General features: G+C 44.7%; 1 pseudogene; it reads left to right on the top strand.

Annotated features, from left to right (window-relative positions):
- Positions 1–6,899: 6,899 nt before the first annotated feature.
- LOC118630606 lies at positions 6,900–11,865 on the top strand (annotated as a pseudogene).
- The last annotated feature ends 3,305 nt before the right edge of the window (positions 11,866–15,170 follow it).

The raw sequence follows: 15,170 nt of genomic DNA, 5'->3' as shown, positions 1-15,170 counted from the left end.
GGATATTAGTGTGCAGTAATCCTAGAACAAATGAATGAGCAACATGGGCAAAAACAAACCAAAAACAACACATACAAACCAAGCAGACCACAAGTTATATTAACACAAATCTGACATTCAGAATTGCGAGATGAAGGTCCCATCACCTACATGTTTTAGAGGCCAGAGGCAAGCTAGCAGCTGAGTGGCCCTGAGGCCTGTTGAGTCCTCTGACTACAGATACTTGATCTGGAGAAAAGGCTCATTAGAGAACTTCAGCAATTTTAGATGTGAGACAATGTGGAATACTAGATGCTTCTTCTATGGACACAAAGGCATACCAAGCATCCTAACTGGGTGAGATTTTCTCTTCCCATAAGGAAGGACTGATTTGCTCTTAGGTCTATAGTATTGAATGAGCTCTCTTGGAGACAATGAGTTCCTTCAAGTCTAAGCTGAATAAACCCTTGACAGGGACATGAGGAGATCCAAACACTGGTTGTGTGATTAAACTAGATGATCTGTAGCAGGAATGTCTCTAGAGGGGTCTGTGCCTGAGCCTAATGATCAGTGCTGGGAGGGGTGTGAGGTGTTAGTATAGCTGTGTGTGTGTGTGTGTGTGTGTGTGCGTGTGTAAAACATTAAAAGTCATTACATTGTGAGGGCTTAAAGTGGTGGTGGTTGCATTATACAGTACCCTGTGTATAGAAGGGTGCTTATACTGTACCTAAGTGATAGTCAAACTTTAGGTTCAATTTCAACCCTGTGATTTAAAGAATCACTGAATTTGATTTAAGATTTGAAAAGAACAGGAAGACATTTACATGGATCCCAAACAGATTCTCCACATGTTCATCTCCACTGTCACTGGCTTAGACCTAGCCACATCACCTCTTCCCTGGTCTCCTCCAGTAGTCTCTGAACTGAATCCGTATTTCCCTCTTGCCACCCTTCCCCTCAAAAGCAACTCTTCACACAGCATCCAGAGTGAATTTCCTTTGACATTTTATGAAAGTATAACCTATATTTAGAAAGGGCAGATAAGTGAACAGCTCCATATAATTTCACAGAACACATCCATGCTGCTAGCACTCAGATCAAAAAGGGATGACACAGCACTGCGGCATCCCTGTCATGTCCCTTTCAAGTTGCTTATTGCCCTTGCCCCAAGGAAAATCATCATCTCAACTTTCAGCAGCATACATTAATTTTATCTGCTGTTGAATTTCATGTAAATAGAATCAGGTAATATGATCTTTTTTAAATATCTATTTTCTTTTGCAGAATACTCTATCTGTGAGATTCATCCATATAATTATCGTCTGTATTTGTACATAGTTCTTTTTCATCACTCTATAATATTTCATTGTGTGATTCTCACACACCTGTTTTATCTAGTCTATTATTTTTTGTTAAATTTGACTTTAAATACATTTTTATTTTTCAACTACAGTTGATGTACACGATTATATTAGTTTCAGGTATACAACCCAATGATTAGATATTGTGTAACTTACTAAGTGATCACTTTGATAAATCAATCTCACACCCATCTAATACCATACATAGTTATTGCAATATTACTGCCTATATTCCCTATTCTGTACTTTACATCCACATGACTATTCTGTAACAATTGATTTGTACTGCTTAATCACTTTACTGTTTTTAGCCACCCTCTCAGCCCCTCTCCCATCTGGCAACCGTTAAAATGTTCTCTGTATCTATGAGTTTGTTTCTCTTCTGTTTGTTCATTTATTTTGTTTTCTAGATCCCATGTATAAATGAAATCATATGGCATTTGTCTTTGTCTGTCTGACTTATTTCACTCAGCACAATACCTTCTAGGTCCATCCATGTTGTTGCAGATGGCAAGATTTCATTCCTTTTTTTATGGCTGAGTCATATTTCATTGTATAGGTGTGCCACTTCTTTTTCCATTTATCTATATAGATGGACATTGAGGTTGCTTCCACCTCTTGGCTATTGTATATAATGCCGCAATGAACATATGGATGTAAATGTCTTTTTGATTTAGTATTTTGGGTTTCTTTGGATAAGTACCCTAAAATGCAATTGCTGAGTCCTTCTTTGTCTCCTATTATATAGCCTTTGTTTTAGTCTATTTTGTCTGATATAAGTATTGCTACTCCAGCTTTTTGTTTGTTTCCATTTTCATGAAATAGCTTTTTCCATCCCTTTACTTTCAGTCTCTGTGTGTGTTTCAATCTGAAGTGAGTCTCTTATAGACAGCATATGTAAGGGCCTTGTTTTATTATCCAGTCAGCCTCCATATGTCTTTTGATTAGAGCATTTAATCCATTTGCATTTAACAAAATTATTGATGGATATGTATTTATTGCCACTTTATTCATATTTTAAATATTTTTCTTCTTCTAATCCATTTTGAGTTACATTTTGTGTATGGCGTAAGACATTGGTCTAGTTTCATTCTTTTGCATGTGGTTGTCAAGTTTTCACAACACCATTTATTGAAGAGACTGTCTTTCTCCATTGTATGTTCTTGGTTCTTTTGTCATAAAATAGTTGTCTATATATGTGTAGATTTATTTCTGGGCTCTCAATTCTTTTCCATTGGTTTGTGTGTCTGCTCTTTACTCCTCAATACTATACTATTTTGATTACTATAGCTTTGTAGTATAGTTTGAAATTGGGGCATGTGGTACCTCTGGCTTTGTTTTGTTTCCCCCTCAGGATTGCTTTGGTTATTTGGGATATTTTGTGGTTTCATACAAATTTTAGAATATTTCTGTAAAAAATACCATTGGGATTCTAATAAGAATTGCATTGAATCTATAGATTGCTTTAGATAATATGGACATTTTAATAATATTAATTTTTTTCCATGAACTTGGAATATCTTTTCATTTTTTCTGTCTTCAATTTTTTAAAAATAATGTCTTGTGGTTTTCAGTGTATAGGTCTTTCACTTCCTTTGCTAAGTTTATTTCTAGATATTTTATGATTTTATTTTTTTGTGATTGTAAATTGGATTATTTTCTTCATTTTTTTTCTGATAGTTCATTAGTATATAGAAACAGAACAGATTTTTGCATATTGATTTTGTATCTGCAAATTTACTGTATTTGTTTATTATTTCTAATAGTTTTTTTTAGCAGAGTCTTTAGGATTTTCTATATGTGAAATCATATCACTCACAAATAGTCACTGTTTTATTTCTTCCTTTTCAAATTGGGTGTCTTTTATTTATTAATTTCTTGTCTGAATGCTCTGGCTAAGAATTCCAGTACTACAATGAATAAAATCTTTATCTGTTCCTGTTGTTAGAAAGAAGCTTTCAGGTTTTTACTATCGTGTATGATGTTAGCTGTGGGTTTTTTATTTTGTGACCTTTATTATGTTGAGGTGCTTTCCTTTTATACCCATTTTATTGAGCTTTTAAAAAAATCATAAATGTATATTTTCTGTGTCAAATGCTTTTTTCTGCATCTATTGAGATGGTCATATAATTTTTATCCTTCATTTTGTTTACATGGTCTATCATGTTAATTAATTTGTAGATGTTGAACCATCCTTGCATCCATGGATTGAATCCCACTTGGTGGTGGTGTATGATCCTTTTAATGTATTGCTGTGTTATATTTTGTTAAGATTTTTGCATCTATTTTCATCAGAGATATTAGCCTATAATTTTCTTTTCTCTTATAGTGTCCTTGTCTGGTTTTAGTATCATTTGAGAAGAATAGGTATTAAATCTCCTTGAATGTTTTGTTGAATTCACCAGGACATTTTGGGGGCAGGAGGATATATCTTTGATTACTGTTTTAGTTTAGTGATAGATCTATTCAGATTTTTTATTTCTTTATGATTCAGTCTAGGAAGGTTGTATGATTCTAACAATTTATCCATTTTTTTTTCTAGGTTGTCCAATTTGGTAGTGTATAGCCTTTCATTGGTATTCTTTTTATTACCCTTTGCATATATGTGATATCTATTGTAACATCCTTAATTTCTAGTTTTTTTTTTTTTTATTTGAGTTTTCTCTGCTTTTTTTGGTGAGTCTAGCTAAAGTTTTGTCAGTTTTATCTTTTTAAATAACCAGCCCTAAGTTTCATTAGTCTTTTCTATTGTCTTTCAGTCTCTATTTTATTTATTTCTGCTCTAATTTTTAATATTTTCTTCCTTCTACTGACTTTGAGCTTTGTTTATTCTTTCTTTAGTTTCTTAAGGTGTAATATTAAGTGTTTATTTGAGATTTTTATTGTTTCTTGAGGTAAACCTGTATTGCTATACACTTTCTTGTTAGTACCATTTTTTTGCTGCATTCCAAAGATTTTAATATGTGATTTTTAAAAAATGTTTTTTACTTTTTTATTTATTTATTAATTTTAGAGAGGAAAGGAGAGAGATAGAATCATTGATGGGAGAGATCCTCGACTGGCTGCCTCTAGCATGCTCCCCACTAAGGATTTGGCCCACAACCTGGGCATATGCCCTGAACGGGAATCAAACCAGTGACCTCCTGGTGCATGGGTCAACGCTCAACTGCTGAGCCACACAAGCCGGGAAATATGTGATATGTTTATTTTCATTTTTCTCTATGTATTTTTTATTTCTTCTTTTATTTCTTCACTGACCCAATAGCTGTTCGGTAGCATATTGGTTAATCTCCACATATTTGTGATTTTTGCAGTTTTTTTCTTGCAGTTGATTTCTAATTTCATACTTTTGTTGCAAACAATGCTTGATATGATTTCAATCAAATTTATCGAAGCTTGTTTTGTGTCCCAACATATGTACACTTGAGAAGATTATGTATTCTCTTGCTTTTGGATGGAAAGTTCTGTAAATATCTGTTAAGTTTTATCTGGCCTAATGTGTCACTTAAAATCAGTATTTCTTTGTTGACTCTCCTTTGGTGTAAGTGGGGTGTTAAAATTTCCTACTATTATTTTGTTTCTGTCTATTTCTTGCATTAGGTATTTAATGATTGCTTTATGTATTTTGGTGCTTCAAAGTTGGGTGCATATATATTAATAAATGTTATGTCTTCTTGATAGATTGTCACCTTTATTATATTTGCCTCTTGTTACTTTTTTGTCTCGAAGTTTATTTTGTCTGATATAAGTATGGCTTATTCACTTTCTTCTGGATGCCATTTGCTTCGAGTATAATCTTCGACCCTTTCACTTTGAGCCTATGTTTGCCTTTAGATCTGAAATGCAGATCCTGAAGGCAGTATATAGTTTGGTCTTTCTTTTTTTTTTTTTATCCTCACCCGAGGACATTTTTCCATTTTTTGTTCAGATAGAGCGGGAAGGAGAGAGAGGAAGAGAGAGAGAGAGAAACATCGATGTAAAGGGACACATCGAGTGGCTGCCACCCGCACGACCAACCAGGGCCAGGGACAAACTGCAACAGAGGTACATGCCCTTAGCGGGAACCGAACCTGGGTCTCTCTGTACCGCAGGCCGATGCTCCAACTGCTGAGCCAAACCGGCCAGGGCTGGTCTTTCTTTTAAAATGTATCTAATTACTCTGTGCCTTTTGATTTGTGAGTTCAGCCCATTTACACTTAGAGGAATCACTGACACATGAGAACTTACTCATGCCATTTTATCATCTGTTTTTTGACTTCTCTTATTTCCAATTTTTTTTTCTTATGCTTCTGTCTGGTACTTTAATTTTGTTGTTTTCTATGATATTTTTTCCTTCTTTTTTTTATGTTTTGTATCTCTAGATTTTTTTTTTTTTTTTTTTTGGTAACCACAAGTTTTGTATGAAGGGTCTCATAGATAAAATAGTTCCTTTTGTTCTGATAGCAGCTTATCTTTATTCACCTGAACAAGTTTTGTCCTTTTCCTTCTCCTCTTTATATGTTTTTGTTACAAATTCTCTCTCATAAGAGAGGGAGGAACAGGGAGATAGAGACAGAACTAGAGAGAGAGGCACAGACATCGATCAGTTGCATCTCATATGTGCTCTGACATACCCATCAGGTATGTGCTCTGAACAGGACTCTATCCCACGGCCTCAGAGCAGGGAGGATGTGCCCGCCAACTGACCACACTGGCCAGGGCACAGATTCTCTTTTTATGTTGTGTTTATTACCAAGTTGAAGTAATCATAGTATTTTAATGCTTTTTTCCCTTTACCCTTTATGTTATAATTAAGTGTTTGGCCCCCTCTCCTGAAAGAGAGTAGCTGTTTTCTGCTGTCTGTCCGTCTGTCACCTCACTCAGATTTTTGTGTACTTTGTCATTTTGTTTCAGGTAGAAGAGCTCTTTCAGCATTTCCTTGAATGCAGATCTGGTGGTGGTAAATTCCCTCAGCTTTTGTTTGTCTGGAAAAATCTTTAATTCTCTCTCATACCTAAGGGATAATTTTGCTGGGTACAGTATTCTTGGCTGGTGATTTGTATCTCAATATTTTGAATGTATCATTCCACTCTCTCTCTCCTGTAAAGTTTCTGCTGAGAAATCTGAGAAAAACCTTGTAGGGTTGGGGGTTGGGTGGATGAACAAAATGTAACCTTGAGGTGTGCATTCTTGCAGCCTGGCCAGCCAAGGATCAAAGTTCGCGTGTGAATAGATAAGTATGTGTGAATTGTGTTTGAAAAGCCACCCTGAGAGCAACAATAGCGATTTGCCCAAGCGTGAATGTGTTTGTTATGATGTATTTCTGCTGAAAACAGTGAGATAGAAAATATGCTGGGCTCGGCTGTATGGTCAGTAGAGACGCAATCTCAAGGCCTTAATTACCTAAAATACCATGTAACCTAGGGAGCCACTTTGCAAATAAATTGGGCTGTATCCAGAGAGCTAGAGCAGTTGCTCCCTTGTGATGCTCCCCCTCACTCCAAGCAATGTCTGCTTGTAGTCCTTTGCTTTGTGGCGACCCCCAGAAGGCCAAAAGAGTTGGCAAGTGGTGACCCCGACATGACTCAAATGTGCAGCAACATGATTCAGCGTGACCAGCAACATAACAGTATGTGAAAGGGAGATAGAAAGGGAATTAGTGATCCAGGTCAAAAGTAAAAGTGTGCTCAAGTTATCTCGAGTCAGTGGCACTCAGCTTAGGACAGCTGCCCACATACCTAGAGTCCTGAGGGGTTTTCCAGTAAGACAGCATGGGGTCCGGATTTTCTAAAGATCCGTGACTTGATGCGCAAGTCTTACAATAACTACTGAAGGCAGCTCAATGCTCTTTATTGGAGCGAAAGCTCCTGCAGCTGCTGAGGGACTTGCAGGAGTGCTGCCCATGGTTACTAAGGAGGGCACATTTGATTGTGACGTGTTTCAAAGTAGAGGAAACTTTTAGGGTGTGCAAGGATTTGGGGTGTAATCTTTCCACCTCGACCCTCCTTTTATGGCAATTGGTATTCACAGCATTGCAGCCGCCAACTAAGGAGAGCAGTCCTAGCAGCGCAGTGGCTCCAATCTCCCCTTCGAGGACACTGCAGAACCAACCGTCCTTCGCCATGCTCATCAGAGGAGGAAAATTCTGCTCCCCTCCCCCACCCTTTCTGCAGGATTCCTCAGCCTCTCCACACCCAGCTATGGAGGATTATCTTGGAGAGGCCAGGAAAGCTGGAGATTTCAGAGCATCCCCAGCTATAATACAGCTGAGAAGCAAGCCAGGTGCAGCCCCGTAGGCAGTGCAGAGACCCTGCCCCTGGCTTCGTAATCCCCTTACATCCGCCAGCCACCTAAACTACAGTTGAACTAGAAAGCCCCCAAATACCTGGAGGCTTATCATGTATAAAAGGTGGCTGGAACCCAGGGCTCAGCCTTTGGAGGTGGGCCAGCACCGGTGCACATTAATCCTCTTTTTGTAATGCCCTGCGTGTGTGCAGTCTGCCCTTCCCGATGACCGAATTTCTGCCACAACATTTTGGTGCATTGGCTGGGAAGCCGACAGCCATGCTGGCCCCTTGAGCCACCGTTGTCGGAAGCCTAGGGGAAGGAGCCACTAATTTTTGGCCCCTGTGATGGAAAGGTGCACCACTGGTGATTTCACTGGACCCTGACCCTTGCCAGAAAAGCCTGCCAGGACATTGGATTGGTAAGTGTCCCCAGGGACCTGGGACTGGGTTCAGGACCACTTTTAAGGTGGAAGGGGAGCTGGATCACCTCCCAGGCAGCACAGACGCTGCACAGGACAGGGAATTCCTCAGTGGGAGTTTAAATTCTGTGATTGTGTGTGAGTGACCGTGCTCCACAATGCCTGTTACCGAGCCTGTGTGAGTCCCAGCCTGCATATCTGTGATGACCGCATATGGCTAAGGGCAGTGTCGGGTTCACGGGGACATTGTCTCTGCCAGCAAACCTGATCTGAGTCAGGGGCTTATACTGACCTGCCAATGCCAAGAGGCACCTAAGTCCCTGAAAGGGAAGGGGCCAGGTGGACAAAACTAGAGTTTCCTCCTGTTTGTCTTGTGACACCATTCACTGGGGGGTTGCTTAACAATCTTAGACATCATTATGGGGGGAAGTTTCTCTAAACTCACTGTTCTGGAATGTACGATAAAGAATTTCATAAAGGGGTTCTCAGGAGATTATGGGGTCAGATTGACCCCCAGAAAATTGCGCACCCTCTCTGAATTAGAATGGCCCACCTTTGGTGTGGAATAGCCCTCTGAAGGCACCCTTAATGTCCCCACAGTCCAGGCCATGTATAGGGTAGTCACTGGAGACTTCGGCCATTCAACCAATTTTCCTACATAGACTAGTGGTTGGAAATAGCCCAAATTAGACCTCCTTGGGTCTGATTCTGTGTTACTAGTCAGGGACAGTGTAATTTCCTTATGGCACAAGGTTAAAAGAAGACTTCACAGTGAATTAAGCAGCCTCCTATATTACAAGAAAATTCAGAGAGACCCATCCACTGTCACCACCATACACCCGCGACCTAGGCATGGGGACTCTTACCTGCCCAACAGCCCCCCTTCATCCATCTCACCCCCACAACCGGCCAATGCTACACCGGTGCCAGCGTCACCAGAACTAGTAGAAAGATGTTTGAAGTCAGTGACTCAGGGACTAAAACCCCAGCAGCAATGCAATTACCACTGTGGGAGATAAGGACTCCATAGAAAATGGGCCTTCATGGGACCCTATGGGAGGGAAATCAGTTTTCCAGACTTATCGCTCCACCTGGGTCGACTATAGCTGATTGTCACAGAAGCCAGAAAGTGTCTCCAGACCCAGGCGCCAGCTGGACATCTAGACGTAGAAGCCTGGGCATGAGAGGCCTCACCTAATGAGGAACCCTCAGGGAGACCTGCAGACACAGAGACACGAGAGAGGACAGGGAGAGACAAAGACGCAGGAGAGGAGGGTTTGCAGGAGCTGGGCCACTAGGCACCTCTCCCAAGCGAAGGAACAAGTTTTCTCCATGTCGTCTGAAGGTCCCCAGCCCCTCTGAAATGCTGCCTCTGACCCTGGCGCTAGTCTGAGCCCCAGGCTGAGGAGGGGAGCTTTCCACCAAGCCAGGGTGTGAAGGACACGGTGCCAGACGGCTTCAGTCCCTCCCAGCTCAGCACCCTGCCAGGTCCCAGCCGGACCCACATCCCAGGAGAAGCTGGACGGGCAGCTGGCTGTGGGGAGCCCAACCCCGTCTGCTTTTCCCACGGTGACCTTCCCTGGGCTGGCGTGGCTGCTCCTGCTGCCGCTGGCCTCCCTCCTGCACTCAGCTCGGCCACTGTGGCCCAGGGGTTGAGCGTGGGCCCTGCACCAAGAGGTCGCCTGTTTGATTCCCAGTCAAGGCACATACCCAGGTTGTGGGCCCAATCCCCAGTGAGGGGCATGCAGGAGGCGGAAAAATGAGCACTCCAACCGCCAGCGAACAAACCAGGAACCTCTGCTCCACCCAGCTGCTACGGGCCAGACTCAGGTTTCAAGATCACCTGAGGCAAACGAATGCTAGGGGCCGAAAGAAGACAGGCAGTCTGCGACATTCTGGTTCCCACTTCCCGTGACAGAGGCGAGAACTCCTGGGAGCAGCAGGGTTTGTTGAATATGGGTACCTGGATCTTCAGACCTGGCAAAACCCTTATGTGAGGCCCTGGGAGGAGGAGAATAGGTGCCCCTTGTCCGGGGCCCTGGCCGAGAAAGCGTTTACCAAGCTCACGGAGGCACCAGCCTTAGGGCTCCTGCACATCCCCGGGAGTCCTAACCCAGGGATTTAGTAGCTTACCATTCCAAGAAAATTGACCCGGTTGCAGCAGGCTGGTCAGCCCCCTCCCCCAGGAGGAGGAGAGCGTGTTTCCTGAGAAAGTCCATGGCAGAGTCCTGCCTGGGTTGGACATCCCTGCTAGGCTGTGGAACCATTTGCCTGCCTTTGGGGAGACTCTGCTGCTAGAGCTGGAGCAAGACCTGGGTGTGCGGGTGGAGGGGCTCACAGTGCAGGACCTGGGCCAGGCACCTGAGCTGCTGGCTGGGGCAGAGCCGGCACCTACCTCACTGGCACCATCACTGGAGATCCAGAGTCAGTGGCATCTCTGCACTGGGACGAGGGAGCCCTCTTAGGAGTGCTGCAGTATCAGGGGACCAAACTTCACATCCAGCCCCTGAAGGGAGGCACCCCTAAGTCTGTAGGGGCGCCTGGGGCTCACATCCTCTGCCAGAAGAGTCCCACCAGTGGCCAGGGCCCCATGTGCAGCGTCAAGACTTCTCCTGGGAACCCCAGACCTAGCCCCTGAAGAGCCAAGCACTGTGCTTCCCTGAGGAGGTTTGTGTAGACCACCAGTTCTCAACCTGTGGGCCACGATCTCTTTGGGGGTCGAACAACCCTTTCACAGAGGTTGCCTAAGACCATCAAGAAACACATATTTCTGATGGTCTTAGGAACCAAGAGACTGCTCCTCTGTCCATCTCCAGGCAGGTCTGCCCACATACAGATACGCCCACATACAACATGAGGAACTGTATTAAAGGGTCACAGCATTAGGAAGGTTGAGAACCACTGGTGTAGATTCTGGTGGTGGCAGACGACAAGGTGGCAGCAGACGACAAGGTGGCAGCATTTCAGGGCACAGGGCCGAAGCGCCACCTGCTCACAGTCATGGCCGCAGCCAAGGCCTCAAGCGTCTGAGCATCCACAACCCTGTCAGCTGGGTGGTGACTCGGCTGGTGGTTCAAGGGCCAGGAGAGGAAGGGCCCCAGGTGGGACCCAGTGCCACCCCCTCCCTGCACAGCTTCTGTGCCTGGCAGCGAGGACTCAACACCCCTGCGGACTTGGACCCTGGTCACTTCACTGTTTACCCATCAGGACCCGTGTGTGGTCTCTGCCTGTGACACCCTGGGCATGGCTGACGTGGGCACTGTGTGTGACACGGCTTGGAGCTGTGCTCCATGTGTCGATCTGAAGGGGCCTGGGAGCGCCTCTCGTCATGTCAGGGCTCCCTTGATGGCCCCTGTGGTCTTGAGGAGCCCTGGTCCCCCCACAGTGCCTGATTCATCATGGACTTCCTGAACAATGACCACATGCACTGTCTCTGAGACAAGCCAGAGGCCCCCCTGCACCTGCCTGTGACTTTCCCTGGCAAAGACTATGACGCAGACCACCAGTGCCAGCTGACCTTCAGGCCCCTCACACCCTGTCCACAGCTGCCACCCTGTGCTCCCTCTGGTGCTCTGGGCATCTCAGTGGTCATGCCATGTGCCAGACCAAGCATTCACCGTGGGCCGATGGCACCCCGTGTGGGCCCTCACAGGCCTGCATGGGTGGCCGCTGCCTCCATGTGGACCAGCTCCAGGACTTTAAGATCCCGCAGGCTGGTGGTGGGGTCCTTCGGGATCCTGGGGCGACTGCTCTCGGAGCTGTGGGGGTGGTGTCCAGTTCTCCTGCGACTGCACACGGCCCGGAAAGAAGAATGGGCACAACAGGAGGGAGGAAATATAACACAGGAAGGATGGTGGGTCCTCCCAGGCCACAGAATCTACGTGCTGGAACCATTACCCATCAGTTAGTCCTCCAACAACACGAACTCACACATCTGGGAAAAACCGCACGAGAAGCCTTATGAAGCCGGTACCACCTGATTGCTGGACTTCCACCCCTCTGTGCCTCGGTCTCCCAACCCTGTCTCCTCTGTGCTCAAAACAATGCCAGACAAGGCCCCACCAGGCCCACTGGGATCCAGCACTGCGGCCAAGCACCCTTTGAAGAGCTAGAGGTAGACTTCTCGGAAATAGGACCCAGTAGAGGAAATAAATATCTCCTGGTTTTCATCTGTACTTTCTCCGGCTGGGTTGAAGCTTTTCCCACATGAACCGAAAAGGCAAGAGATGTAACCAAAGCTCTACTGAGAGACATCATCCCGAGATATGGAATGCCCTTGACTATAGGATCAGACAACGGCCCAGCCTTCATAGCGGAAATAGTACAGCAGGAGCTAAAACTCGAGGCACCCAATGGAATTTGCACACGGCCTACCAGCCCCAGAGCTCAGGGGAAGGAGAACACATGAACCGGGCCCTTAAGCAGACCATGGCAAGACTATGTCAAGAAACCAATCTTCCCTGGACTGATACACTGCCCTTAGCTCTCCTGCGAGTATGTTGTACCCCTCAGGCAAAGATAGGGTTCTCTGCTTTTGAAATATTATATGGGACACCTCCCCCACTGATTAAATTCAAAGAGGATATAAAAGAACTGAGAAATCTGGAAATCTGAAAACAACTACAAGGACAAGGAAAAACCATTCTTGAGGTACATAAGTGGGTAACCGACAGAATACCCGTCTCCCTGGGAATAACTCTACACCCCACAGACCAGGGGCCAAGTCTGGATAAAGGACTGGAAAGGGAGCCCCTCACACCAACCTGGAAGGGCCTGTTCAGTTGTACTGACCCCTCCCACAGCTCTCAGGGCTGCAGGTCTGACACCTGGACCCACCGCTCACGGGGGAGGGCGGCTCACCTGCCACAGGACAACCAGCCTGCCTGGAGAGCGACCGCCAGCCAGAACAACCCTCTGCAGGTCTCCCTTTAGAGGACAGGGAATCCTGCTGATCGGTCCATGGCAAGCACATGAGGACTCCTCCAATAGAATTGATGGTCACCACTTGCTGGACTGATCCCAGCACTGGATTCTGTGTCCTTAGTAGCCTTACAGGATCAAGCAGACTCCTTAGCAGCAGTAGTATTACAAAATAGAAGGGGGTTAGACCTACTGATCACTGAAAAGGGAGGAATATGCCTCTTCTTAAATGAAGAATGTTGCTTCTATGTTAATCAGTCAGAAATAGTTAGAGATATGGCCTAGCAATTAAAGGAATGAATCACAAAAGACAAATTATCAGAATCTTGAAGTTCCTGGGGTAACATATGGAACTGGGCATCTTGGGTACTCCCATTAGCTGTCCTCTCTTAATGCTTTCTATAGTGCTCCTGTTTGGCCCTTGTATTCTCAACATGCTAACCCATTTTATTTCTTCTCACTTAGAAATAATGAAGCTGCGAATGATGCTTCAAATAAGGGCCCCAACTACTCTCCTCTGGATGGTGAAGAACTCTAGTTGCTGCATCCCTCCCCTTCAATGCCCCTATTTCAGCAGGAAGCAGTCAGAGAGATTGTCGCCCTTCCTCCTCATGTGGCACTAAGGGAAGTCCCTGTTCAAGATATTCTCTAAGTCTGCTGAAGCAACTTGAGAATCAAGAGGGGGGAATGAGAAGGCAAGCCAGGTGCAGCCCCTTAGGCAGTGCAGAGACCCCGCCTCTGGCTTTTGTAATCCCCTTGCATCCGCCAACCACCTAAACTACAGTGGAACTAGAAAGCCCCCAAATGCCCGGAGGCTTATCATGTATAAAAGGTGGCTGGAACCCGGGGCTCAGCCTTTCTTTGGAGGTGACTCTGCTGGGCCAGCACCTGTGCACATTAAATAGTCCTTTTCTAATCCTTTGAGTGTGTGCAGTCTGTCCCTTCCCACCGACGGAATTTCTGCCACAACGCAGCCAGGTCAACAACTGTGCGTGAATGTTTGCCCTATCAGGTTTTTAAAGAATTCAGGTAAAGCATAATGGAAAACGGTTTACAAAGTTAAGGAATATTGGGGGGAGTGGCTAGTAGTTGTCAGATGACTCCCTGGGATTGGGCTGCACTCATAAAAGCAGCGCTGATGCTGGCCCAGTTTGCAGTGTGAAAGTTAGAAGATCAGGAAGGAGTCACGCAGCAGAAAACCTTGGGGCAGGGATTTCTATTGGCCAAGACATATTACTAGGGCAAGGAAACTATTTAGATCCCCAAGTACAGGTAAGACAAGATGCTAGATTATTTCTTCAGGCCTCAGATTTGGCTACTAAAGCTTGGTGAAGGGTTCCAGAGTCTGGAGAAAGGACACCCGCTTTTGCTACAATTAGGCAAAAAGCACAGGAATCTTATGTATCATTCATTAATGGATTGCAAGCAGCTGTAAGTAGACAGGTTGATAATAAAGAAACAGCAGATACATTGTTATTATAATTAGCCCATGAGACTGCTAATGCAGATTGTCAGGCTGTACTTGCTCCTTTGAAGGGAAAAATCCCAAATATAGGGCAATATATAAAAGCATGTCAGAATGCAGGGACTGAAGTGTGTTAGCTGCTGCTCTCAGAACATTGCAAATCGCAGAATTCAAAAAAGGACAAGGGTTCAAACTATGTTCCAGTTGTGGCAAGCCGGGACATTTTCAGAAGGAATGTAGGAAATGAACGGTCAAAACCAGTGGCATGCCTGCTAAGCCTTGTTTCCAGTGTGGCAAAGAGCTGCATTGGGCCAATCAGTATAAATCTAAATTTGACAAAATTGAAAATTCCTTGCAGGAAATGGGAGGAGGGGTATGAGACCCTGCACCCAGACAGCTCCCTGGGGCCCTCAGCCTCAGGCTTATTATCTCAGTCGATCAAGCAGAGGATTGGAGACCTTTGAGCATCCACAGCAGAAAGTGCTGGTCTGGACCTTATTACTACCACAGAATTAACCCTTAAGGAGTCTGATGATATTTGTTTAGTTCCTACAGGAGTGTATGGCCCCTCGCTGAGGGAAAGATGGGTTTAGTGATTGGAAGGTCTAGTTTAACAATGAAAGGGATACAAGTGATGCCAGGACTAATTGACTCACATTTTGAAGGAGGAATTAAAATAATGCTTAAGGCAGTGGGCTTTTATATATTAACACCAGGAACCCAAATAGTTCAACTCCTTTTGTCATCCTACTGGGTTCCT

Source organism: Molossus molossus, unplaced genomic scaffold (genome assembly GCF_014108415.1).
Source record: "Molossus molossus isolate mMolMol1 unplaced genomic scaffold, mMolMol1.p scaffold_m16_p_15, whole genome shotgun sequence".
Lineage (NCBI taxonomy): Eukaryota > Metazoa > Chordata > Mammalia > Chiroptera > Molossidae > Molossus > Molossus molossus.
Note: the sequence above shows the minus strand (reverse complement) of the source record. Positions and strands in the feature narration are given on the sequence as shown.